Below are 24,641 nucleotides of genomic sequence, written 5' to 3'. Positions count from 1 at the left end.
TCATGTCTTATTAACTGTTCAAAATGCATGACGGCAGCTGTTCAGTATGTGAAATTCCAGGTTGTGCACTTCATGATGCCTTATTGTCTATGCACATCCATTTAAGTGCATGTACACTAGAGACAAGTTGCTTCTGTTCTCCACTTGTGGAGATTTAACTCATGGATAGCCTGGAGAGAAGACCTGAATCCTAAATCACAGCTTCTGTAGCTGGGGTAGCCAGCATGGTGCCCTTCAGAGATGGTTGACCTGCAGTTCCCATCATCCCTGGCCATTGGCCTTGCTGTTGGGGACTGCTGGAGATTGGTAATCCAGTAACATCTGGAGGGCATCATGTTGACTATTCCCCGCCTATAGCTCCTTGCATTAAAATATGTCCCCAAATGGCAAAATAAGGGCAGTGAATTACTGTCCCTGGTAGATAAGGACAATTGGAACACACATTTTCTGTATAGTCTCATCCCTCCAGATCATAGTTGTCCTTTAACTGATGAGCTGAATGGCTGTTTAGGTGGATTTCTTGTTCTATGGAGGCCATTTGGTGGTCTGTTCTATTTTGTTGGTGGATATCACAGTCCACAGTTTGTTTGGAAGGCTAATGCTGTGGTCATCGTGCTGTCTTCTGTTGCTGGGTGCTGTTTTTGGATTGTTTCCCCATGAGTATGAGTAAAACATAACAAGTTATGTGATGTTCTGACCATAGCAACAAAACAAAGCTTTCACCCATGTGATTAAACCAGAGTGGATTCATGCATAAAAACCAAACCAATATATGTCTTCTCTTAGCCCTCCAAGTAAGCAACCTCAGAAAAAGAACTATACTTAATGTTAACGTAAACTGTACAATGGTACTATGCAAGTGAACTTTAGATATTAATCTCTTTGAAAATTCCACTGGAGGTGCTGGCATTTTTATGAAATGATAACCTGAAAAGGCCTAGAAATGACAGGGCACTCTTGGAAAGTAATGTTGGCCTTGAACTCAAACCAATTAATTTTGCAATACTAGACATACCTGGAAGTAAGTTTCAGTGAAAACAGCGGTGCTTCCATCCAGTTAGATGCCCTTACAATCACTTGTAATTTACATGTTTATACCAAAAGAATAATAATGGCTGTGTTCTCACAAAGGGGGTTATGGTTTGTAAAAACAATCCTAGAAACAGTTTTGTCAATCATAACATGGAACAGTGTATTAATATGGAAGTTCTTATCATGATAACAGTACAACCATCAAAATAGCAATAAATCAGAATGCGACATTATTAGCAATAATTATTGCAGCTCCGATACCAGACTGTTAAGTCAAGCTCCACCTAAGCCAAATACTCACTAATAGCACATTCCCATGTCGGGGTGCACCCAAGTAACCATATCCTGTATAGATTGCAATATGAAATTATGCATAGAGAGGCCAGGAGCGCTTCCTGAGCTTGTGAGTTCTAAAGCTTTGGGCTAGCAATGAAAATTTCCCATCTACTGTGCTTCTAGTAGTGGTGCCACAGGCCTGCCGTAAAGACCTTAACATGTGGGCATTCTCCAATTGGAGAAGTCCATCCTTAAGATATTCTAGACACAACCATGTAAGGCTTTAAAGCCTTAATTTGTGGTACCAGCTTTAAATTTCGAAATGAATTGGAAATTATCTTTTTTAAAAGCCCTGTAAAAACTACTTCATTCTCATTGCTGAGATATTAAGTTTAGAAAATAGCATACAAAATAGCCAATCTCATTTAAAAACAAAACATCATTTATACACAGTCAATGTCAACACTTCTTCCCACCCAAACTGGCCTGTGCTGCATGCAATAGATCTTAATGTTAAATCATCTCATTTTCTATTTTAGGGTAGGCAATGAGTTGGCTAAAACATTGATCGTGTCATGGATAGTTTTTCAACGTTCTTCAAGGCCAGCCCCACTCTGATGCAGTAGGGTGTGTTGAAGTTTCCAACTTTCAAATTCTGAAAATGAGGGGCTGCTAAAAAGTTTAAACATAGGAATTCAAAATATATTTTGGTTAAAGTAATATAATTTAGTTTTGCTTGGTAATTAGAATGTGTGTAAAATTGCATAAAAATCGTTAAAAATGATTGCCAAGTACTTGCAGTATATATTAATAGTCTTATTTTTATTCTTATTTAGCACTAACTGACATTTTCAGAAGCTAAAATTAAACTTCTGTCGTTTTCTGACACCAGTTTATGTAGTTCTTCATCAGATGTAAACTTACCAAGTTAAATGTTGTCCAGTCACAAAAATAAGGGCAGGTTTTGTATTCTTCACAGCCCAAAACATATTTTTAAGACCTCCACTGAAGAAATTGCAAAAAATAACTTTCACTCCCTAGAATGACACATCCTATATGATGCACTATCTCATATGGATAAGAGCAAAGCATGTGACAGTGGCCATGCCAGCCTCAAGGAAATGGAACCATTTCCAACTTTGCTGGGCACTCTTGGCCACAGCTGACACATCACTTCAGGAGCACTCTCAAGCTGAAAACTTGGTTTTTAATGGACAATCTACATCTGAAACATGTTGAACACCATTATCTGAACCAAGCATTTCTCTAATGGTCATCAATTCAGAGCCTCCATACCCTCCCTGAAACCAGAAAGTGGGGAGAATTGGGTACTACCTGCTTGTTGATGGCACCACATTCCAAATCTTGAGGCATGTCGTTTGATGCATACGTGATGTATAGTTATTTCAAAATAGCTGTTGTAGATGATAGTGGTATTTGGCTGTTTCTAAGTATCTTTTGCGTTTGTGTGTGCGAGTATGTGCCCTCTGTGCTGGCTCAGAGTCTGTTGTTAAGTCTCCTCTTAGTTCAGAGAAGAGAGAGATTAACGTTTAACAGTATGTAGAACTGAATATTTATTCTCATGATGCCTTTCCATACAGCACCTTTTAATTAGCTGGGAATTAACCCTTTTCACATTACCTGTGAGTAACTATAGATCAGAAGCAGATTTTTATACCTTGGAATAATAGTTACGTAATCTCCTTCACTTTGTTACAGATTCAGTAGCAGACTTCCCTATAGCAATGCTTTTGCAGGAGACAACTTACAGGAAATATTGCCTTTAAATTCTGTTGGTGGTTGTTACGAGTCAGCAGTGCTTGTACATGATGAGGCATGGGAGATATTTCATTCCCTACATGGTCGAAAATCATAATTCATAGCTTGCTAAAATATTGTGGACCAAAGGGTAAGAATAGTTTTAAAACTATGATCAGTGGTTAAGCGGGGTTAACGTGTCTGCCTCAGGGTTGTGTGTGTCACAATTACTTTTAAGTGCCGTCTTCTCCCTCTGTTTTACAAGAAATACTGCCCTTATTGAGGCTTTAAAAAAAAGCATCTCAACTGTAAATGCTGATTTTATAAGCTAAACTGTAGAGTTCACTAATACATGTTGTGACTGTGAGTAGTGCTAGCCTTTTCTTAAAGCTATGATTAATATAGTCTTCTGTTTAAAGCTATTAAGTGTAGTGTTGTAATTGATTTATACCAAGCACAGTTAAAAAAAAATGGCTGTAAATTTCAAGGATGCTGGGGAGAAATAATAAAGGAACACCCCACCAAGTCCCAATGTAGAACAACTACAATTTCGCATTAATCTCCATGCATAGAACCCAGCGAGTTCTTTTCACGCAGCCCCTTTTCATGAGTTAGCTGCCTGCGTAACGCCTAGTTGTGTGTTTCGGAATTACTGTAAGAACAACGCCAGTATAAGATGTTGTGACACTTCTTTTGAAAGGGCTTCTAGCAGAAGGGAGAAAGCAAAAGGGCTACGCTTAATCAATGTAAATGTCAGTGGCTTATTTTAATAAATTCTTGATTTAACGTGGCCTGTTTGCAGTTGCACGTTTTGTAAGGAATTTGCCATTCCCTTCCGAAGGTAGGTGACATTTAAAAGATCTGTAAAGGAGATTGGCTTGACAGCTTCAAATTACATTTGAAAGAGTTTTTCTTTTTCTAAACAGAAAATGAATACTTCCTTTTCTAAATGTCATCGCAAAGGCACAAACATATTTAATCAAATTTATATATTTAATTTATGTAAAGTTAGATTTCCCCCCTTATTCACGAGAAAGAGAGAGAGACCTGCTACATTTTTGCCATTTCAAAGGTTTAGCAAAGGTAGCATTTGAAACTCTTGAGCTTTCTGAATAAATGAATCCATTGTTTGTAAGGAGTTCTGGAATTCTTCAAAAATTGGCATCAGTTTATTACTTGAGCCCTTTCTTGATCTAGATATTTAGTTAACCTCTTGCTGTTAGAAGTACCTAAATATTTTTTAATAGAGAAGTATGTGTGACAAATTGTTGGGTAGCTCTGGTAAAAATAATAAATAACTAGAAAATATTGCAACACAACAGAAAAAAGGATAAATATAAATTTATTATAGGGTAGTTTATCCCATCATTCAAACAAATTCCCAAGGTGATTAGCAAATAATAATTAGCATCTGCAGTGATGTTAAAACATTTTCTATCATATCATTCAAGCCAGTAATTGCTCCGCATACTGCTTTTACCCGGCCGGTATTTTAGTTTTCAAGATTTATATACCGCTCAATCAGTTTGCTGCAATCAGTTAAGCCTGTGCATTCTTGCTGCCTTGGGCCCAATTATCCACACGGGTAACACCTGAGCGTGTGTCTACAGCAAAGGTCCCAGTGAGACAAGATAGTGCCTCTTTCTTTGTGCAGTTCTTTGGCATGACACATTCTGGAAGAACCTGCCTTTCATTTACAGCACATCTTATCTTCCTTGCGTGTTCTTTTATACTTTGGGTGACTGCGTTTATCCAGGACAAAGGCAAGTCACCGAGAAGACATTTCCACAATGTCTTTGCAGATGGAATGTTGGAAAGTGTCCAAGTAATTGCCATAGAATGTGTGTGGTCTTAACATTTTAGCAAGTGCCTGCTCTGTCATTTATTGTGACACTGTAGGAAGCTGAAAAAGTTGTACTGCCTTTGGTCATATGTTTACTCTGAAAGTGGTACTGACTCTGACTTATTGCCCATGTGGATATTGCCAGTTCAGTATAAAAGGTTTGATTTTCAGGTTTCTTCAGTATCTGTGTCATGATTTAACCTCACCATAACAAGACTTGAAAGCTGACATCTGTCTTTGGGTATTTCAGAATAGTGTTTTTCTTGCTGTTTGTTGGTGTACTGAACAAATGCAAGCGTTCCTTTCCTGTGCTTCAAATAAGACTCCCATAGATAATTTATATACCACTTTACATTTCCAGTAAAATAAAAATAGCTCTAAGTGGTTTACAGCATGATTTTAGAACATTGCAAAATATCAGAATCAAAAATTACAAATGTAAATCAAATGCAGCATGCAGGAGCCATATTTAAAGCAATATATTCAACGGCAAAGCAAAATATCCTCTTAAACCTCAAGAAACACTACAAGTAAAAATCAAGCATAAAATCTTGATAGATTTTCACATACTAATCTAACAGTAGTGGCTAAACAAAATGTATTATGAGCAAATCTCTAAACAAACAAACAAACAAACAAAGCAAAACAGAGGAGCACCTTCTTCACATAAATGGTTATCTCCACAACTTCTCTGCCAGAAATGACTGCTTCAAAAATTACCTTCACCAGTTTATTTTTATTTCTTTGCAATATTTATAAACTTCTTTTTAGCACTTTGTGATCCCAAAGTGATGTTTCAGCATTATGAAATAGTAACAGTTTCCACAAGATTGCTGAACTCCTTGAAGCTGTGAAAATGCGATAGAATCTTTTCAAAAAGTTTGATTGAATATGTGTTCTGGAGTTAGTTGGTGTTTCTCCCCAGTAGTTGTGTGATCCATTCTTTATGTTGGTGGGGTTTTTTTTTGTTAAACAGAATTTGAATACTGCATCATCATGAAAACCTCTAAGCAATTTACACAATTTCCTCTTTCAACTGTTCTAGCCCTTTGTTCCATTCAACACTTTTTTGCCGCTCATCACTGCCACCTGTTTATTCTGCTATTCTTTTCTGCATCCGTGGTTCTGATTTGAGCTTGTTCTTCACATGCATATAGCTACTTTGAGATTTTGTACCCTAAAAATCCCCAACACATTCTGTGAAGGGTTTATTTAACTAAGCTAATTCATCACATCTTGTCAAAATAGAGACAACTAGATAAAGAATAAAGACTGATAATTTGTCTGTGACACCATTCCTCCCCCCAACCTTTCTAAATCATGAGTTTTTCACAAACCTTACTGGCTGTATAGCATGTGTTGTGACAGGACTGGCACCAATACCTGTAACTTCTTGTCTCATATGCTGTACTTACAGGAGACAAAAGAGCCTAAACAAGGGCAAGAACATCTGATATTTTATCAGCAGTTTTGATATGTTTTGGTGCTCAACAGTCTCTCTAAGCTGCTGTCCCAAACTGTATCCACGATTCTTAATGGACTTTTAAATGGTTCCATTTGAGATGAGATTCCTTTGTGGGAGAATTTGATTGTGTGCATGTATAGTTAAAAGCGACACTAATCCATATTTTAATGGAACAGTGGGAAGTGGCTGCAGCTCAACAGAAGTAGATTGTTTGAAAATAATAGTTGATAGAGAATTCACCTCACAATAGTCCAACATTGGTAAAAGAATTGAGGAGAGCACATATTGTGAGGTGTCTCAGCATAGGAACAGAGATCTCCCTAAGGTGTGCGCTTTAAGAGATTCTGACTGGAAATGGCAACTGGTGTTTGATATTCTGAATCTGCATTTTCTCTTTCCTGTAGAAAAATGCCAAAAGTGTTTGCAGCCCTTTCTGACCTATAAGTGCTGTCTGTCTTATTTTTTACTATTTTGTATTTTTTAACAAGAGTGATATACATATCTTAATTATTGAACTATTTTTCCATTTGCTGGCATTTTAAGGAATAGTGTACTTTAATAACATAAAACAAAAAAGTAACTGCGCTATTGCCACAAACCACATTCAATGATTTTATATTGCAGATACTTGTGAGCTAACTCAGTCATGTTCTCTTTTGGCTCCATGGTAACAGTGGAGCACATGGCTGAAAGTATACTGCACAAGTTAATGTGTATTCTGGGACATGTGGAACACAGTGTGAGAGCCAAGATGCAGCCAAAAAGAGCCCCGAAGACTGCTCTTTTCTTTGGCAAAGTTCTTGTGGAAGCTAATTATTATTTGATTATCTTTCACAGTGCTGCATTGCTCCCTCATACTATTGACCATCTTTAGAGAAGGCGTTGAAAATCTCACCCGCCTCAGTTTTTCCACAATATAAAGTGAAAAGCTGCAAACCAAGACCACAGTGAGGAAGAGGCAGTAATCTATTTCTTAAAAAAGAAGAAGAGTGTCATGGAGATATCACTTTCTGATTTCAAAATCTTATCTCTAATCATATGAACACAAGATGAGCCCTTTTAGATCAGACCAAAGGCATTTCTAGACAAGCATCCTACTAACCACAGGGGCAACCAGATGCCTTATGGGAAACCCAAAAGCAGAGTGAGGACTATATCCTTCTCATGACTAGTAATCATAGGGTGCTTATGATTATATAGGTAGTATATTGTTTTCAAGGCCAGTGATTGCCTTTTCTTCCATGAATTTTTCTAATATGCTTTTGAAGCCTTCTAAGTTGGTGGCCATCACTACATCTTGTGGTACCAAATCTTGTAGGTCAGTTACACACAGCATGAATCCTACATGCGTAGAAGCTAGTTGTGGTTACTCTGAGTAAGGAAAACATACATGTGTATTTTTTTCAGGCACTCTATATTATGACTTCATGTGTTCTGGGAATCTACATTGAAAATAGGTTCTTGGGCTAAATCTTAGTGAAACCTGACTCATATTATCCCTGGTTGGCCAGTATATTGTAAATATACTATTGTGATTGATTTCTGGAGAAATACTACTTCCTAGAGACTGTTTATATTGAGTTTGTATAGTGTTTGAGGTGTGAGGGGGATCTTTAGTAAGCTGAGTAAATTTCTAAGTGTCTTGCCTTTGAGGTCGTAGCCCGATAAATGGCAGCACCTCCTCTCCTCCTTTGAAGCGTTTATTCTCCTAACCTTGCTAAGTGATAGAAGGATTATGAGTGACAGTTTGAACTGTCAGTTTAAATCATAGGAATTGAAATAGTACTTGAAGGCAGCAGTGTCCCGATCATGGGATATTCAGATGTGTAATAGTTACACACAAATTTGTGTTTCCACATATCTTTTGATCTACTCTCTTAAAGGTTTATTATCCCTGTCTTTTTTTCTTAACAGCTCCCCCACCCCCTCCATTTTTCAATGTTTGTACATTCTGGATGGCCTACAAAAGAATTCTGCTGCTATAAGTAATAGCAAAAACTGAAGGGAAAGTACAAGAGCCCCAGAGAGACATCACTCTCAAAGCAGTAGTGTTGTTGGTCAGGTTCTCAGGAAGTGAAGAGGATACATTTTCCTACAATGCTACGTCAAAATCAGACAGGATATACATTCCTTTAATAGCTGAAACATCCCTTACTAATTTTCATGAATAAACACAGACATAGCACTGTACTAACAATTCTGTAACGCAATGGGAATAGGCCAGCCCTTTAAATATTTTCCTTACGCCAAATAGATTGTTTTGCACAATATGTGAGGCATGTGAAAATGCTACACTTGTCTGCTTTGGGATTTATTTATTTTTAGTCTGGGTTTGAAACCATAGCACAGTGATTTTCTGGCTCTCAGTGGTCATGTGAATGCATACAGAAGTGAGGAATCTCTTCTTCATGGTGTTGTTGTTGTTGTTTAGTCGTGTCCGACTCTTCGTGACCCCATGGACCAGAGCACGCCAGGCACTCCTGTCTTCCACTGCCTCCCGCAATTTGGTCAAACTCATGCTGGTAGCTTCGAGAACACTATCCAACCATCTTGTCCTCTGTCGTCCCCTTCTCCTTGTGCCCTACATCTTTCCCAACATCAGGGTCTTTTCCAGGGAGACCTCTTCTCATGAGGTGGCCAAAGTATTGGAGTCTCAGCTTCAGACTCCAATTGGAGTCTCAGCTTCCTCATGGTAGGTTACTACCATTTGTAACTTCAGTGAATCATCAGCTTGAGGAGTTGCTTGCCTGCTTCTCATCCATCTGTTTGTCTTCCTTCTTGTGGGCCATGGGATCTGTTGTGTACAGCATTGTGTTGAATTGGAAGCGAAGCCACAGTGGCTCCTGTAAAAGTCACTCTTAGAAGGTTGTATCCAACCAAGTTGCTCCATTAGTGCGAAAATTTGTTCCTGTGCCCCTCAAAATCTGTCCTGGGGTTTCCCCCAAGCATCACAATTTCAAGTTGGCAAGTGGGGAGAGGAGAGGGAGAGAAAGTCCAGTTTGCAAGTGGAAGTTCTTGCACTAACAGAATTACTTTGTTGGATACAACCCAGGCGATGCAATGTTTGAAAGTTGTGGAAGGCTTCTGCCTAGACTTTTACTAATTAAAGTTATCCAGAGCTGATGTAGAAAGAAACAAAGATGTAGAGGTACTGTTACTTTAGCCTCTGTATAACAGAATGACAGAGAAGGATTTCAGTAACCATGGAGGGCTTAATTTCTCTGGGTTAGAATATTATCACAAAGCTTTCTTCAAATAGCCACAGACTTTCTACCAAAATCTGTATAATAGGAAGAAGCTAGACTTGGGGAAAGCTTCATCTAGTTGCAGCTTCTATGATTCGCAGTTTTGTGGATGTTGCTTTTCAGAGTCCTAAGATCAGTAATAATAATAATAATAATAATAATAATAATAATAATAATAATAATAATAATAAATTTTATTTATATCCCGCCCTCCCCAGCCAAAGCCGGGCTCAGGGCGGCTAACAACAATCAAATAATCAATCAAATAGTCACACAATCTAAAAATCTTTCATTATAAAAATTAATTAAAATTAATTAGCAGTGACTGTGTGAGAGACATTCTCCTCCTGCATGGAGACACTTGTACAAATGGTATTTTTCCGTAAATACTTACTGGCTTGGGAAGGGATACTGCTGGGATCAAAAGGGGGTTGTATAATTTACCCAATATTTACAGATCAAAAGATACATATATTTTGATCCAAGTATAAATAATAAAGTGGAGAAGATGGTTTTATTTATTTGAATAACTTCTCTGAGGGTAAATCCTCATTTTTTTAAACATCCACTTGTAGATATGGAAATTCTGTAAAGAAGGCTGAAAGGTGAACTTGAAAAATATTTTTACTTTTAACCACACCCAATATTGATTGATTGTTATTGTATTCTTATGCTTCTGACTTTTACTTGCACATTTTTTGGAACACCAGTTAAATATGTAACCATGGAGCTCAGTGAACGGCAGTTGTTTGATTCATTTTTCTGTAATATGCTTCCCTAGCGATAAAGGAAGTATTAGAGTGAATTTAAAACTGGCCATAATTTTATAGACTGTTATTTCTGCTTTTTGTTTTTGTTTATTTTTACACTTCTGTCCTGCTTTTAAAACTTGTAAAGTTTTACTTACAAAAAAGATTTATGATTATTGGCTTTAAAAAAAAAAGGATGCACATGATAACCACAATTTTTTTGGTTCAGATGAAACAAGAAAACCCAGTTTAGCAAAAGCAGAAGGAAAAGTTTCTGAAATCTTCCTTCCAGCCTCAAATGTGTGTTGGTTTAAAATGAGTGGAAAGTGTCATTTGAAAGTTTTAAAAACACAGACACAATAGAAGTCTTTCTTAGGACTGCTAATGATCACAGAGCTTGGCCTCTGTTTGGTTTGAGTATACTCCTGTGTTTTTGCACCTGCCCGCCAAAATGCTGTTCCAAACATAATTGAAGATATTGTTCTTGGGGGAGGGGGATTACAAAGGATCTGCTCAATGCCTTGTCCTTTCAGATAAGTTAAATGCAGCTCCTCTCCAAACTCTTGTCATTACCAAATACCAAAAGGAGTGAAATGTCAGTTTATTATAACACTTATTTTCTTAACACATAATCAGAAGATACAGAGTTTCACATAATATTATGGTGGCACTAATACTGTTTGTAATATCACAGAGACTCCTTTGGAGTCTCTGTTGTTAGCATCTCTATTCCCTGGGAGTCTAATTCCAACATGGACATCTAGAAAAAGGAGAGAACATCACATTAAAAACATAGCCTAGGGTTGACCTGAAGGCTGAGATTATGCAACTATACCACAAACTAGGTGGTAGAGTTTGAGCCAGAGGCAGATTCAAGTAGTATATATATGTGTGTGAAAATCCGTGGGGGTTTTTGTGTCTGCTGTTTTCTGCTCAAAACAAGCAACAAATATGAGCAATATATTAAGTGAAATGTTAAAGATTCTTTAAAGTCAGTGGATAGCAAGAGAGTGTACTCTAAAAATATACCGTATTTTTCGCCCTATAGGACGCACTTTTTCCCCTCGAAAAATGAAGGGGAAATGTGTGTGCGTCCTATGGGTGAATGCAGGCTTTCGCTGAAGCCTAGAGAGCGAGAGGCGTCCATGCGCACCGACCCCTCTCGCTCTCCAGGCTTCAGGAGAGCCCCAGCGCCAGCCCCACAAGGTCGGGGGACAGCGGGGAGGCGGAACGCCGCCATCCCGCTGTCTCCCGATGTGGTTTGGAGGCTGACGGCGGGGAGACGCGTGCTTCTCCCCGCCGCCAGCCCCGCAAGCTCCGGGGACAGCGGGGAGGCGCAGCGCGTCTTCCCGCTGTCCCCGGACCTGGTCTGAAGGCGGGCAGGGGGGAGAAGAGCGCTTCTCCCCGCTGCCAGCCCCACAAGTGCCTGGGGGGGGGGAACTTCCTTTATTTCCCCCCCAAAAAACTTGGTGCGTCCTATGGGCCGGTGCGTCCTATGGGGCGAAAAATACGGTACCTTAAGGTATGCAAAGGTTTATGTGAAAGATTGTAAATCTGGGATACAAACCTGATGCAAACTCAGGGACAGGTGTGCACTGCCCCCATATTAGCTTTTTCAGACATCCCATTCAGCAAAACTATGACACATCTCTGATGATGCCAGTAGCTCTGTTTTTTGGCTCGTGTTTTGGCCTGGACTAAATTTATTAGAAGCAAGTCCCTTGCCTTTTCAGTGGGGTGACAACATGGTAAATTCTATCATAGACCATTAAAAATAAATAACCACAAAACAGTTTCAAAACAAGATACAGTTAAAACAACCAAACAGGTGAAAGAGATCGAGGTAGTCATTTTGTTATGTCTAGAGCGTGATGGCCTTTGTTTCTTGCGACCTTCGAAAGAAGCTTTCCCATGGTCAGTGTAATATCATTTGACCTATCCTCCAGAAGGTATTTAATATGGGAGGCTTCAGTGAATTGGGATCTAGCAGTATCTGGCTTTCCATCATCGTTTGCCTCCCCTGTGTTCAAGCCTTCCTGATACCTTTTGTTGGCCATCTATGCAAATAGTTTTCCAAGCTCTATTCATGTATTTCCTTGGGTTGGTGTGTAAGAGCTGAAGTTCTAAGACCTTTGTGTTGTGGTCAAATCTTCACCTACATTGAGTTGACTCAGTTCAGCTTAGTGATTCATACTGATTAATTAGCTGTTGTATTACAATTTGTGTTTGTTTTAATATTCCAATTTGTTGTAGCTGTTATCTACCTAAATACTTCAGTTAAAAATAATTTTTAAAATAAGGCCATATGTTGAATCTGACACATAGTGCCAGTCCATGCGATTATGACCCTTTAATTTTGAGGACTAATTGTGTAGATTGGGCTAGTGCACATTGGGTTGGCATGTGTGGACTCAGATTTGAATACAATTATGGCATGTTGCAGAGTGGATGTAATCCTCATCCATCACCCATCTACATGGGGCTGCATTGCTTGATGCCACATCTGAAATAGTAAAAATAATACAGTTAACACAGTGTGCTTTCTTTTCTAATATGTGGTAGGTATATTTGTAATATATGTAGGTGCCGGCAGATGCATTACTTTATTCCATATTGCATTTTCAGAGAAAGTGCAGTTTTATTGAACAAGAGGATTGAATTCTTAACTGACTAATCAATTTTCGTAGCCTAGTATTAATGGACAGCTGTATCCATTAATCAGGGCTTTAGTAGATTAACAGTTGTCAGCATTTATGCTAATAGTACTTACATACCATACTTGTGAAATGCAGTTATGTTTCCATATTTTTATAAAACATTTGGTAATATTCTGTTGCTTTGTACCTTCAGATTATTCCGTTCACGGTTGTATATCTCTCTTAGAAATGGAAAAGGGTAATTCCCATTCTGACATGATGCATCATCATTTGAGACTTCTTCCTCATCTTCCACCTACTAATCTTTGTGTCAAAATAAATGGAAATAATTTGTTGTAAGATTTTGATTGCTTTGCATTAGCCTTGCAATATGAGTAAAATAAGGCATATATTATATTAAACTTATTTCAGCAGTCTTTGCTATGTAGAAGTTGGAAGAAAAAGCATTTTAAAGGATTCCGGATTGAGACCTTAAATCCTTGCTAGATCAGGCCAAGGCTCCATCTCCTCTGTTTCTGTAGTGACCAGACAGCTGCTTCTCAAGAACACAGAGAGCATGAAGGCAAAAGCTCTCAGATATTTCTTCCCCTCAGGTTACAGATGCTTCAGGTTACAGACGCTTCAGGTTACAGACTCCGCTAACCCAGAAATAGTACCTCGGGTTAAGAACTTTGCTTCAGGATGAGAACAGAAATCGTGGCCCCATTAGCTAAAGTGGTACCTCAGGTTAAGAACAGTTTCAGGTTAAGAACGGACCTCCAGAACGAATTAAGTTCTTAACCTGAGGTACTGTAATTGGGGGAAGCATCAAGTATCTGCTTTGCATGCAGAAGGTCCCACATTCAATCTCCAGAATCTCCAGTTAGTGCTGGAAATGTTCTGTGCTCAAACCTGGTGAGCCACTGTCAGTGTAGACAGTACAGAGCAATATGTTCCTAGTTGTTAGAAGTTTAGCCTCTGAACACATCTACTTGTCATATCTTCAAACTGTTGGTAACTTCTGTGGTTTTTAAATTTGCACACATTTCTATCATGCATGGCAGGGCTTGAAACCCCAACCCCTTGCACCCAAAGTGAGAATTAAACCCATGGACCCACAAAAGGCTAGTGGTCAGCAAAATGACTGCCATTGTGTCTTTTGGGTGTGCACGAACCACTCACATTTCAAGTAACAACTGAAAGTGTTGTCCAGTGGTGTATGAGTTTGAAAAATCACAATGCAGCTGTGTGTGTTTAGTTTGATTTGGGTTTGAGATTTTTGTGTGTGTGTGTGTGTGTGTGTGTGTGTGTGTGTGTGTGTGTGTGTGTGTGTAAAGACCGCCTGCCTGCTTGTGTCTCCAGCTTAAGAAAAAGGAAATGGGCCCCTTGAAAAAGTCTGAGTTTTGTTTGGTTTATTTTAGTTGAATCATTTGAGGACCTAGTATGCACACTTCAGTTAGTTGATTGCTATAGATTGTCCAGTGGCTCTGGAGAGCTCATCAAGATGTCTAATAGCTATATCTTATTGATTGTCCTTCAATTAATCACATCTGATGCTTTCATTTATCAAAAACCAAATACATGTAATTAACTTTGAAGTGAGAGAGCTCATTTCAAAGTGGTATTTGCTACTGTCACTGAAATATCTCAGGGTAGATTATACTAATGGGGAGCACAAGTCAAAATTAAGCTAATGGTGTCCTGTCTGTCAAGGAATAATCATTTTAAAACAGAGTTGGAGTACTGCTATTCTCTGCAGGTCAAGAAAAAAAAGTAACTTACCCCCAAAGAAACACACACAAACAACCCTCCTTATCAGTCTTACACTAATTTGCATAGGGCATGTGTGATGGATATTCTTTTTATTGTCTGATGGCTGGTTAGCCTTTCATATCTGCCTTGAAGTTTTGTATCCTGATGTGGATGTCTGTAAAATGAAGGGTTTGTATGTGCAATTGTATGTGTTAAGACTTATATGCAACTACAACCCTGATGGCTTAGGACTTCTGGTTGTAGGTAAGAAGTCTTCTATACAGTCGCAAGCACATAGGCTTCCCCTGCACAGATGTCTTTGGTTGATGCACAACACATGTAGTGGGACCAACTGGCTAGCCTCACCCCAAACACAGTGTGCACCTGTGACTACGCTGACGCATTGACTCCATGCTTGCACCCTAAATTTTGAAAAGGGCTAATATCAGGGATATGAGCAATAATTTTAAATATTATGGAGGCTTCAGAATATATATTATTTTTATATTATTCATTTTTCTTCCCTAATTTCCTTTCCCTATTCGTATCTTATATTTCACCTTCACATCCCTTTTTAGCCAACACCTGTATTACAGGGATTTTAGGTTTCTTATGTTCAGAAGATAGAGAGGACCTTGAATCCAATTGAGGGGGAAATCACATTTTAAATTGTTGCTTTTCCATGGCCTTTCCAATGACCTGCGTCCATCTTGTTACAGCAGCAAAGGCACGAGACCTTTTAAAAAATGGATATCAAAGTATGCCTAAACCAGAGCCCTTCTGCTGCAGTCACCTGGTTTGTACATCATGCTAAGCCCAAACTATGGCTTAGTGTGAATGTGTAGGCTCTGAGAAAGGAGATTTTCTGACAATGTTCATAATTTAGGAGAAATGCTGCTCTATGGTGGTCATCACCTCACTTTGAATAAATGTTCTTATAAATATGGACACCAACCAATGCACATAATCACAAGTTTTGTTTAGTCTGCATTTCTAAGTGACTCATCTCATACTTCTGAGATTGTTATATGAACCACAGTGCACCTGTCCTTCTGTTTTCACACGTCTCTTAATTTTGCAATTCAGTTCCAGCTTGAAATGAACCAAAATGCATATAAAATGTGTATTAGGTTAAAATGTATATACAGTGTTAAAATGTATACAAAAATATTTACATTTTGAAAAGTGTGTCCAAAATTGCAAATTGTTAATGAGTTACGCCAGAACTCAGATTTGTGGTTTTGGGCTGCATTCCTAATCCCACTTACCTGAGAGTAAGGTCCACTCAATACGATTTACCTCTGAGCAGACATGGTGAGGATTGCAGCCAAGCTCTTCTGAACAAACTATGAGTCATGAACCTGGTTACAGCTCACAGTTACTCTAGAGAGAGCTAAACTATGAGCTCAACCATGATTTAGCTCAGTCCAGCAGCAGAAAGACCTAGGAAGAGCAAATCACTCGCAACGTTAATGAGATACTGAAGTCTTAATAAGACACGCCACCCAGATTTGGTGTGAGATTCACTGATGGATAATGCTACACGTATCATGAGAAAACAGTTTTAGAACAGAGCTAAGAACATCTGCTCATGTATCATGTTTAGAGCTTTTGTAGCCGATTGAAAGCAAGAGTAGGCCTTTTTACTATCATTATCAATTTACCATCATGATCACTTTGGAAATGATTACTAAGGCACATAAAGACTTGAGAGTAATTTAAAGTTCACTTTTTTAATAGCTTGGACTTGCCTTTTAAATTGTATCTTATTTGGCTGTTCAGAGTGATTTGCTCAGACATCCAGATGTCTATAACAATAAATTTAAGATTGTACCCAGTTGGTCATCCTAGGAAACCTTTCATGTGTAATAAGAGTAAAGTATATAACATAGCCTTTACTTGTAAGGGTAGACTTAAGAATGAAACTCTGTAGAACAGAGAGAAGATTGTGGAAAAAAAATCCTTAATGGCAGAAACCAGCACATCTGATATATAATATCAGAAAGGAAGCTACTTTCCTTATTCTTTGAATACTGTTACTGAAGTGGCTATTAAAATGAGTAATTAGCAACATGGCAATGATTATGACATTGCATGGATTAATTAAAGTGAAATGATGCTACGTGAGACCCAATAGTACATGAGACACATGTTCTAAATAAAATTGTTTAGAAATAGTTATCTAGTTGTATATCTGAATTTTATACATTGGTACAGTATGTTTTAGAATGGAAAATAGGCATTGGACAGCCCCCGTCCTTAGTTTCACATCTATTAAATGAGCTGTGTGTTGCTGCTTTGACTGACTCAAATGAGAGTAGTCTGAAACAATGATTGTGCTTTAATTCTGTTGAGTAGAAATTGATTTGCAATTTCAGACAACCTGTTTCTGTTGCTTGGTGGGACGTTGTGCTCGACTTGCCTGCATCACAGTTCACTTTGTATCAGATTCTGTTCCACTCCATTCTACACTAAACCTGTTTTACAAGTTTAAATATAGTGGTTGCTGCATCTACCTTCTATAATAACATTATCCTGCTGAATGGATTTTAAAATGGATTATTCTTGTGACAAGGGAAGTATATCCTCTACGGTATCTCAATCCATTTCCTTGTGTCTGTGTTCCTACCCTGATTGGTATGTAGGGTGAGATTCTAATCTTTTGTTGAAATAGATCCCATTATATTTGTAAATTACTTATACATGTGTGAGAGAAATTGTGACCGGTTGAAAAATGCATAAATGTGTATAGTGCAATCAAAACAGTAAGTAAAATACAATCTGTTTAGTTTTCCAAATTTGGGTGCAGATGAACATGTTTGAAAAAACTGCAGAATCCCAAAGTTACAAATTAGGCTCCTTATTTGGTAGGAGGACAGCATATTTGCAACAAAGGAGTAGTTTAATGTGCCTTAACTGCTTCTACAGAAACAATCTGACTGGCTTGCAGGCTCCTGTGTTTGAGATCTTTGTACATGTCAAGATAGCGAAACATGAGCTGATTGACAGGGTGATGATTTGAGTGTCAAGACCATCTGTCTAGAATACACCCATGCACACAAGTTTCTTTTTGGCCATTTTGTGTGGCTACCTCCATGCTGTGATGTCCAAATTGCATTGCTGTCATGGTGGTATGTCCTAGCTGAAAAGATATAAGAGTGACACATTATGCTAGCAGCGTCAGTGGCTGTCACACTGCTTTGGTAATGTGTAAAAGCAACAAAAAAAGTCAAATGAGAAAAGAGAAGGGAAAGGTATGCCTGCCTATCAAGTTAAATTAATTGAAGCAGATACATAAGATGTTGCATTGTAGCTCTCCCAACTTTGCTGTCCCCTACCTAGCTCCTGATAATGTGTGTGTTTTATGACTGACCCTACATCCAAGGCTGATGGGCCATATAATTAGGAGCTTTCAGTATTTATGTAAGGTCCTGCAAAGCAATCCCTTTGGGATCGAAAAACATTTCCTTCCATTCACCCCAGAAGACTAATCTTCTGGTAAGCTGTAACATAAAAAATAAGTGCAGGGGTTACTTTAGTGGACTGGAGCACATGTGGGGAACCTTCAGTTGATGCTGAACTACAACTCCCATCAACCCTAGACAAGCATGGGCAATAGTCAGGGGTGATGGGAGTTGTAGTTCTCCATGTTTGGTGTGCAGTGATGTGGGCTTTCCAGAAGAATTGGGGAATTTTCCTATGCAAATTAGAGCAATTTGCATCAAAAAAATGTTATAATGCCCCAGAGAGTGATCTAATTTAGAATGTTTATTTTACTTGTAGTTAGTAAATAAAGCTAAGAAGTTAAAACGGTCAAGGTTACCTAGTATCATACTTTAAAATTTATTACCCACCCTTTACCAGAAGGTCCCAAATGGCATCAATTTATTTATAAATACTTAAGGACCTATGAAATGAAACATTTTCCATAGAAAAGTGAAAGGGGGGGATTTCCACTCCACAGACCTGTTGGTGTGTAGATGTGGTCCGTGAGCAGTATCTTGCCCTTTGGATCTTGATTATCTGCCATAGGCAGAATGTTGAAGGAATGATAAATACGTTTGAAATTTATGTAGGCCAAGAAATAAGCTTAATAACCTACAGCAGGCTCAAGCACACAAGCAAGCCTTGCAACATGTCTGTTGGCATCCATCTATCTTGAAAGACAATGGAGTGTACCTCCAGGGGTGAAGCAAAACCGCTGTGATTGCAGTACCAAAGTGACCTCCCCACGACGCAAACATGGGCAGTGTGTATGGAGGTCCTGGGCTGCCCAGAAAACAAGACCGCCTCTTGGCCTTGTAGTCCAAAGGAAAGCAGAGCAATACGTTTGCCAGCAGCTTGGCTGCAGGAGTTGCTGGAAGGAGGTGTACAAGTCACCATTCAACCATCTTAGGGACTCCACACCAGATTTGTGAAGGATTTACTCCTTAGCCTTTTCATTTGCCGATGATATCCCGGAGGATATCAGAGTTTTCCTTCTCCTAGATGGGCTACCTTCTCAGGTAGTCACACCCCTCATTTCCCTCCACAGCATGCGCAGAAACCCCCTTCTTGACTGTTGGACCCACTATTGGTCTAATCCGCTCAATCTGCCAGAGCCGGTATTTGCATGCAGGAGAAGTCCCTAACTCACTGAGGGTTTGAGACTCATCGGCTACCTTCACCTGGTTTGGTCTCTTGCCACATACTGCAAAGGAAAGACTAGGATGGAATCTTTTCCCAGCCCAACTGTGGAATTCCCAATTATGAAAATGCAAACTCTGGAGGCTGCATTTGCCCCACTTAGGCTTTCCCGTAACCTGTAGAGTTGTGACATGACAGCTTATCTGTAAGTCAGTCGTTTTGGGAGCAGATGAAGCAGAAGGGTTGTGGTGGGTTGTTGTTGTTTTAAAAAAGGAACAATAGGCTCATTGGGTTGCTTTTAGTCCACAAACGCTATGTGTATACCTGCTTTCATTGGTTAAGCAGAATTCCAAGCCCACGCAGCTGAGAGCAACATGGAACTGAAAGCACAGCACCGTTTGCTATTCATTGCATTTTATTTTATTTTTATTTTTCTCTTTCTTTTCCTCGTGCGCCTGGTGCGTGTGTTAAAGTAAGCTTTTATTCTGCGCTAATCCTCAGAAGCAGCCCGAGAAATGACATTTATGCATATTTTATAATGTGATTTCTGTCGGCATACGGAAAAAACAAATCAATTTCTCAGCAGCACACTGTTTAAAAGAAACAGCAACAACCTGTGGGATAAGTTGCAGAAGCTGTTAAAATTAATTATAAATGGCAGAAGATGTTAGGGAGGGGGGAAATGTGCTAATGTGTAAAGAATACTAAAGCTCTGTGCATAAAAGAATTGTCTTATTATTTAAAAATTTATGTTTTTATAAATGCCATAATAAGGAACCTTATTTTTGCTTTTATGTCCTTAACAGCTTCATATTTTATGTCAAATATTAGCAGTTGTCTTATTTTAGATTCAAGTTTTCACATTGCCCTGTCAAGCTTCCAATATGCTGCTTTCTAGAAGCAAATAGCAGATACCTCCAGGGAAAATGGTGTAGGATAGGCTGAAGCATCAATTGGACAGCTGGAATCAGGGATCTCTGAGACAAAAAGAGTGTTGTGGTTGTGACTGTACTGGCCTGAAGGGCTACTTTCCTTGCCTGCAAGTTTCAACCTGGGCAAACAAGTTGCTTATTACAAAGCTGTATTATATGGTCAAGGAATACGTTGGTTATTATAGCGTAAGTGGTGATAAAAGAGCATTTTTAACTATCCTAATCCAACAAAGCATGGGAATCACATACTGTTCATCAACAGTAATCACATACTGGTATTAACATATAGTGGCTTAATTCTCACTGAAGTAGCTAATCTGTGCCTGGGCTATACCACTTCAGACTGGGCTGTACCATTTCAGGCTGTAGATGATTGAATGCTCTTCCACACACCCCTCAAATTCCCACCAAATAGTAACACAGAGAGAACTTCCTTTGTGTGGTGTTTATTTTTAAACGCAGGGCTCATTTCAGGAGGGGATGAGTCCACCTATCGGGACGAGGTGGAGCGGCTCTGTGTTTGGTGTGGAGAGAACAATCTGGCTCTTAATACGGCTAAGACCAAGGAATTGGTGGTGGATTACAGGAAAAAAAAGGCGGACATTCAGCCCTTGTATATCAACGGGGAACGGGTGGAGAGGGTGGCGGAATTCAGGTTTTTGGGAGTAGCTATCGATCAGGGCATGACTTGGAGCGCACATACCACTGCTCTGGTGAAGAAGGCCCAGCAGAGAATTTATTTCCTCAGACTTTTAAAGAAGAACAATCTGAGTGAGAGACTGCTGGTGTGCTTCTACCGAGGCTCCATAGAGAGCATTCTTACATACTGTATTTGTGCTTGGTTCTCCAGTTGTACAGCTAGGGAGAGGAAGGTGCTCCAGAAGGTCATAACCACAGCCCAAAGGATTATTGGTCATCCTCTCCCATCTTTGGAAGAACTGTACGGTTCCCGTTGTCTTAGGAAAGCAAATAACATCCTGCAGGATTCATCTCACCCGGGACACGGTCTGTTTGCACTACTGCCTTCTGGCAGGAGATATAGAAACATCAAGTCAAAGACAAATAGACTGAAAAACAGTTTCTATCCAAGAGCTGTGGCCTTTTTGAATGCTGTAACTCGATAGTGTGACCTGGGAGTTTGATGGGTGTGGTGTGGGTGTGGCTGGAATGTGGTTTGTTTGGTTGTTGTTGTTGTTTTGCTTTTGATGTTTTAAGGGATGGCATCCAATTTCGTTGCACTTTGTACAATGCTGCACTTGTGTAATGACAATAAAGAATCTATTCTATTCTATTCTATTCTATTTGGACAGGTAGTCTCCCTCTGCAGTACATCCAAGACACAGTGAAAACCTCAGTGACAAACTAGGCCATCTAATATGTTTTAAGAGCAGTTCAGGGTTAATGTGTAATGGAAGGGCCTTCTGGAGCTGATTTTGTAACAGAGAGAGACATAACCCCCCCCCCATCACTGTCTTGTACTTTTGTACCATCTCAATAATGGATAGGCAATCTGTGGCTCTTGGCATAATTCCATATGGCCCTTGTGGGGAAGGGTTTGCCAGAGAGAAAAGAAAGATGATGGCCTCAGCTGACTGTGGGCGCACCATCCAGAGTCACTCCTTGGCCACCAGCAGTACTCAGCTCTAGACAGATCACCCCTGAGAGAATGTTGCCCTTGATGGAAAAAGGGATGTCCATATCGGATCTAAACAAATCCCAGAAGCCAGTAGACTGAGCCAATTGAAGGGAAGTAAATATGCCATCAATTGAGTTCATTTAAGGGAAAGGCCTTTTTCCTACTTAAAATGGGAACCCTCCCCCCGGTCCTTGTACTTGTACTTGGTCATGTACCTTTTGATTTAATTAGGCCATCAATTTTTTACAAAAGATGTGGCTTTTGTTGTTTAGTGAGAATAGAAACCAGCACATTACTATTCTCCCTCCCCCCAACCTTAATTCAGTGGAGTTTGTGATCATTTACAGTTCCTCCAGATGTTAGTTCCTGCAGAGTGGGTGTAACTTGCAACTCCTTGAAGTGGAACAGATACAGATCTGTTGCAGCTGGGTTTCTGCTAGCTTTTGTAGAGATACTCATGTACAATTTTACAATATGCTTTGTAGCATTTATTTATTACTGTAAACTACTGTAATTCCCTTCTGGAACCTTTTTTATTTTTATTGTTTTTGGCATGATTCTGGCTTTTAAAAGTAGTTTTTGTCTTCCATGGAAAGGTTCAATAAATTACTATTGAATTATGAAACTCAATGCCTTTTCATCGCAAGATGTATGCATGAGAGGGAACTCGGGCATAACCCCCCCCTTTGTGTTTTCAATATAGTAGGTTGGATTATTTTTGGTGTGAGAGATTTGTACAGTTGGTGGTGGTTAAATGTGCTCAGTATGTATGAAAGGGTGGATTTTGACTTGGGGCCCATTAAGCACATCCTGACTTGAATAATGTTTTGGGGGTACTCATACAGGCTTGGGTGGCTTTTCGAGGGAATAGCGTCACTTCCCAGATGTTAAATATCCCAGAATACAAGAGGTACAAGAGACTTTAAATGTGTAGGAAATGAATTGTAAAACTGTGGGAGTGGGGTGTGCTTGTTTTTCTTAGCCTCATTCATGGAAACATCTAAACTGTTTCCACTGGCATTTTATGAATGGAGGAGGGGGCAGGGAAAACCTCAAATCAGCCGGAGGCAGAGTGGAAACATGAACAAATGCCAGCCCAAATGGGAAGAAGATGTCAGCCTTATAATATAATATAGATACATAGGTAGTGTATCCAGTTCTCTTTTAAATAGCATGCTAGCATGGTATGTTCAATTTATCTAGATTTGATTAAATATGCCCAGTTCATACGTCATGATCTGAGACAGATAAACCATGGTTTATTGGACCGGGAATAACCTGTGTGACTACATGCTTTCTCCATTTCATGCATGCCTGGCTTTGGTTATCTTGCTTTGGAGGGAACCCATAAGCTATACTCTCCTGGTTCAGTCATTACAGGAAACTATGACTTAAGAAAACAGGTGTGCAAGGAATAGAGAGAGCATGCTATATGTCCCCGGGCCAATAAACATTAAGAAGTCCAAATCATACCATTGATATGTTATCATACCCCCTCTCCCGTCTGCCCCCCCTGGTGAAACTTGCATTAGTTTGTATGACTATCACACTGATTATTAGTTAGGATCATAGAATCACAGAAATGGAGAGTTGGAAGAGACCCTGAGGGTCATCTGGTCCAACTCCCTGCAATGTAGGAATCTCAACACACAGTCCCCCACTCAATATTGAATCCATACCAGACCCTGTCTAGTTGCTGCTGAAGAAACACTTCCTCAACTTTTGGGGTCACTGAGACTACGCGTCTAGTTCCATCAGTGCCTCAAACCAGATAAGGGACATTGAAAAACCAAACCGAGTCAGCTCTAAATAAAATTTGCTTCCCCAAGTTCTGTGGTTTAAATACAACAAATAACAGGCTCACTTATATCTCAAAATTAATAATTCTAGTCCAACGCACAGCCTTTATGTTAGCCTGACTGAACTTTTCCCCCTCAGCTTTGGTCAAGGGCAGATATTCAAACATCCCCAGAAATGATAGACATTGCGGATGTTCTTTGAATGTGCCGGACATATTCTTTTCTATCGTCCATTGTACAACCAACTATCCAACCACGAGCTATCCCCCTTTTCTGGGTAGTCTAAGATCACAGCACAAAGAAAATATCAGATTCTATCTGTCTGACATTAACGCAGAAGTAACTGCAAGGGTGGCTGAGTTTTTGTCAATAGTATCTTTTAGAGTGGTGAATGGTACTATTTGTGGGAAGAAATTCCAATGAAAATCCTTATTATTATATATTTTACATGGCTCTGTGTGTGTGTATGTTTGTGTGTGTGTGTGCATGTGTGTATGTATGCATATTAGACAAACTAATATCAGTGTACTGGAAGAAGCAAAGGTCACCAGTGTTGAAGCAATGATTCTTCAACATCAACTTCGTTGGACTGGTCATGTTGTGTGGATTCCTGATGATCGTCTTCCAAAGCAACTACTCTATTCTGAACTTAAAAATGGAAAGCGTAATGCTGTTGGTCAACAAAAGAGGTTTAAAGACTGTCTCAAGGCAAATCTTTAAAAATGTAGTATAAACATTGACAACTGGGAAATACTGGCCTGTGAGCGCTTCAGTTGGAGAACAGCCTTTACCAGAGGTGTCATGGGCTATGAAGACATTCAAACTCAGGAAGCAAGGGAGAAACGTGCCAGGAGGAAGGCACGCTTGACAAATCCACACCATGATCAACTCC

General features: G+C 39.3%; 1 protein-coding gene across 5 annotated transcripts in view; it reads left to right on the top strand.

Annotated features, from left to right (window-relative positions):
• Positions 1–24,641, top strand: part of CTBP2 (C-terminal binding protein 2) — a 212,966-nt gene that overhangs the window by 27,642 nt on the left and 160,683 nt on the right. Inside the window, exon 2 of one of the 5 annotated variants that reach the window (XM_081192870.1) lies at positions 1,848–1,935. The exons of the other annotated variants lie outside the window; for them this stretch is intronic. The gene's annotated coding sequence lies outside the window, so the exon portion shown is untranslated. The remainder of the gene's footprint in view (positions 1–1,847; positions 1,936–24,641) is intronic. 5 annotated transcript variants of the gene reach the window in all.

The sequence above is a fragment of the Podarcis bocagei genome, assembly GCF_964188305.1.
Source record: "Podarcis bocagei genome assembly, chromosome: 4".
Classification (NCBI taxonomy): Eukaryota; Metazoa; Chordata; class Lepidosauria; order Squamata; family Lacertidae; genus Podarcis; species Podarcis bocagei.
This window is presented reverse-complemented; position numbering and strand designations above follow the sequence as displayed.